The sequence below is a fragment of the Primulina huaijiensis genome, chromosome 5, assembly GCF_012295235.1.
Source record: "Primulina huaijiensis isolate GDHJ02 chromosome 5, ASM1229523v2, whole genome shotgun sequence".
Classification (NCBI taxonomy): domain Eukaryota; kingdom Viridiplantae; phylum Streptophyta; class Magnoliopsida; order Lamiales; family Gesneriaceae; genus Primulina; species Primulina huaijiensis.
The window spans coordinates 9,756,581-9,760,960 of record NC_133310.1 but is presented as its reverse complement, the minus strand read 5'-3'; the positions used below and the strand labels follow the sequence as shown (position 1 = coordinate 9,760,960).

General features: G+C 32.9%; 1 long non-coding RNA gene across 1 annotated transcript; it reads right to left on the bottom strand.

The window, feature by feature from the left end:
• Window positions 1–734: 734 nt before the first annotated feature.
• LOC140977525 (uncharacterized) lies at window positions 735–1,910 on the bottom strand. The gene is made up of 2 exons (XR_012175417.1): window positions 1,133–1,910; window positions 735–945 (listed from the first exon to the last, which is right to left on the bottom strand). It is a non-coding gene; the product is annotated as an uncharacterized lncRNA (long non-coding RNA).
• Between the last annotated feature and the right edge of the window lie 2,470 nt (window positions 1,911–4,380).

Below are 4,380 nucleotides of genomic sequence, written 5' to 3'. Positions count from 1 at the left end.
ATTGTAAAAAGTAGCATTGACGATATCCAAGTATATTACTTCAAATCATTGCTAAGCAAACATCCAATACAAAAAAATCAATTTACAACTTTTAGTTTTTTTTTGACTGGCATAAAAGAGCTCACATGAACAAAAAATATAAAAACCAACTTCTCAAAGTATTACTATGAAGTCAAAAGACGGGATCTTAAAAATAAGGTTGTTTTATATATGATAATATGTAAGAGAGAATGGCTCAAGAATGCAGAAAATCCAATACACATATCATTCCATTCGTAACTTTTCAATTTTAAACCCACAAAGGCACGTATATTTGTAAATATTAATCCAATATTATTGGAACAGATTGTCATCGAAAAGAAGCATCAGCACAACACTATCTATCACTGAACATCAAAATTGGCAACTAACAGACAATTGTTGGTTTTGTTGAATAAAGGTGAAATATTCTTCCATGGACCTTCCCAACCTACACAAGATCATTAAGCATGTCAATGATAACCTTATTCACCAAAAAAAAATAATTTTTCGGTATGAACTGAGTCGGTTACATTTCATTGTTAAAGTCAAGTTCACCGACTTCTATTATTTGACAATATACACCACAAATTCCTATAATTACAGTCGCTTACAATCTTTAATTAACAATTCAGTAACATGCATCAGTAAATCGATAATATATCTATTATCCACAAAATTATCCTTTAAGATGAAAATAATAAATAAACACACTGAAATTCAAAATTGTGCTAGCTTGATGATACAAAAAGCTACAACTTTTGAACATTCACACTATCGTCCTGATGACATGAGTGCAGTATTTTACAAAACTTTGCTTGAGCTTGGACAGATTTATTCACCTCTCATTGATCTTGCTCCTGCGGCGCTGCTCCGTAACCGAGTGCTTTGACCTTACAGCATTCGCCTTGTCGCTGTTTTTCACATCTGTCACCACATAATACATACAACAATATAATCGCAAAATTACAATCTCATGAAACAATCAATCTCGATACAATTGAGTTCGCCACAAAACGGTCCGCCCCCTGAGAGCACTCAACGCAATCCCAACAAAAAAAGTGGTGGGTTGGATCAAGATTGAGGCTTAAAGCAACTCAAAAATAATGCGCACCTTTGGTGTTATTGGCGGGTGGAGGGACATCTTTCTGTGTGACAAAATCTGCGTACGCATCTTCTTCCTCCTCCTCCTGATTATCCTTTCCAGATTTCATTTTTTCCTTTTCTTTTAAGAAGAAGATTCGGCGTTCCCACTCAGCTAAGAAAAAATGCGATTCTTGAATAATTAAAGGGTTCGTAAAAAGAGAAATTCATGGAAAGATTGCAGCTTTTGTTGAATTGAATGTTAAATTGAGATCATTTTGGAACTTCAGATGTTGGGCTCTTTCAAAAGCAAATAGCAGCGTTCACTGACTGCTACACTAGCTTTGTGGTCTGTAGGGAAAATGAGCTGCTACTTTTGCCCACTTGTTTGTTTGTAGAGCAGAACAAATGAAACAAAAACGGAACAAGCAAACGATGCAAGCGAAGACGCAACAACTCTAAAAATCAGGCAAAGAAGACAAGTAAAGCACAAGGACGAACCCAAGATTTGAAGGTAAGTTCAGGGGGGAAAAAAAGAGGAAGAGAACAGACACAGTAGGGGCTTACCAGTCTGCAGAAGGGGGAAAGCAACCCAGCGCAGGTGACACCGAGAAGCTGCAAGAAGCACCCGAGGCAAACCTTTTTTCGCTTGACTCTGCTCGCTGTAACTGGGGGAACACGAGAACCAAGGCTAGGAAAACAAAAGAAGAGGATAAAAACTGAAAAACGAAGGAGCCTCAGTGCAACCGGAAGCAACATGGTGTGGTGGAGTCGTGGAGGGAAGAACACATTCCATGTGACAGTCCCTGGGCTGGGGTGTGGTGAATTATGAACATGTATATGATTTTTATGTAAATACGATAAATACGTTGCATGCTTGATTTGAAGAAAAAATTATGTATATGCATGCTTTTATTTAAGTGGTGAATATGATTGACACATTTTTGAATGATGATAGTTGGTTGTGACTAACACGATGACTGATAAACATAAAAATTGTACATTAATTAAATGTTTTATAATATAAATTTATTGTTTTTGTTTTATTAAATTTTTAAATATTATATGTTTTATAATAAATTGTATAAAAAATAAGTTTTTGTGTAATTATAAGTTTTTACTATTTTTATAGGTTCGATAAAACAAGAATAACATTGACATTGCAAATGAGATTAAGATGATTTTTGTACCTGTAGAAAGTTGATGTTAATATCTACAATATTGGTGACAAGCATGAGATAAAAATCTTCTCACAATTGGGATCAAATTCAGAAACACATAAAGTTATCAAATGAGTGACAGTTTTATCATACTCTAGCATTTGACCATATCTCTCAAATTTCTTGGTCAAATGGTTTAAAAAATACAAAAATTCAAAAACTCAATTATCTACATGTTTGTTTTATGTGGAAAAGAAAATTCGGATGAAAGATTTTCAAAAGTGATGTGTAAGATGACATAATTTCTTGGAACACCAATGAAGACTTATGTGTAAAAAAATAATATTTTATTTGTAGTTGTCTCCCCAAATTTGGCTCTAAATAGGGGTGCATTGTAATGTATTGAGATATCCCGCATTTTATGAACAAACTCTTGAGTTCATAATATCTCTCTCTGTCTTTCCTTTATTTCTTCATTTAAATATAATTAGCATGTTAATTTCATATTCAAAGTTTTATACTTTGAATAATGAGTAGCTAACTTCCCAAGGTTGAGATGAAAATGTGAAACTCTTGATATGATAATAAGGTTATTAAAAGGTAATAATCTATATTTTATATTATTTAATCATTATTTATTGTTTATGCATTATTTATTATTTAATCATTATTTATTGTTTTATATTTTTTAAGCATTATTATACCCTACTTATATGTGAGAGTTTTGATTTATTGTTGCTATATGTTACACTAAATTCTTTGAACCGTTTAAATGTTAGTTTGGTAGTACCAACCATTTAAAGTGGATGCTTTGATTTATTGTATATGAATATATTATAATATTAATTTCTTGGTACCATTTAAATGTTTGTTTGGTTTTACCAATCATTTAAAGTGGGAACCTTGATTTAGTGTTTACAAATATATATAGCACAATAAATACTTGAAAACATTTATAAGTTTTGGTATATATTATATACTTATAAGATAATAATATATAACATAATATAAATATGATTATTTAATATATTGGAACCATTTTATTAAGTAGATTTCAATGATGTTCATTAATGTTAACTTTATTAAAATACCAAGAGTGGATCCTCTAATCTCAACTACTTAAATTTAAATTTGAACAGTTAAAAATTATCAATTAAAGATTCAAACAATTAAAAGAAAAAGAAAAAAAAACAAAAGGACATTGTAGCGGACTTGTAATTACCTTAGCTTCCTAGAGGATACGATATTCAGACTTATCGAATTATACTACTTGTGGACAACTTGCTCTTGGGAGTGCAACAATCAAAGTCGCATTAATTACACGATGACATGATGGCACGAAAGGGTGGGGCTCAGTTGACGGGTAATGTCGTCGCTGATGCCTCCGCCGCCAGGTACCTCAGTTACACGGAGATGGATCCATCGAATGACCTGATAATATGAAAGTCACAGCTGACGAACGGAATTCAAATTAAGAAAATGAACACGTATATGTTTTATGATTACATGCGCTATGATTATTAACATGCTTTGACAGGTCACGATTATGCGTACGATTTTACCGCAGTCATGAAACGTAGGTTGATTATGATATTTTCACTTCTTCTTGTTATGTATATGTATTCGTTATTTCAGTACAGGTGTGTTGAGTCTTTTGACTCACTAGGCGTGTGATGCAGGTAATCATGACATTGAGGGGACTGGAGGTGCCGAGCTCTGAGTAGGCCGTCCTGGATGTGCGCACAACCCGAGGACCACATTTTTCCGCACATTATGATTTTAGGAGAGATGAGGGGACATTGATATTTTTACACTTTTGTTGATTTACTGATGGTTACTAGCATTTTTAATTGTTCTTGCTTCGTTTGAGATCGATCATTTTAGATTGCATTATGTCTTTTAATTGTCAAATGTTTACAATTATTTTTTTAATGGTATTTTTCTTTAGTAGGGTTGCATACATGCAAATTATTAAGTGTTTATTTTCAAATTGTGAGCTTTTAAAAAAACATATATATAGCAGCATTTTAAATTAGTAGATGTTTCAGTTGGTATCAGAGCATGGATCCTGTATAGGGTTGTGCAACCGCCAGTTTCTGCAGCTCAGTCTTCAAGTCTC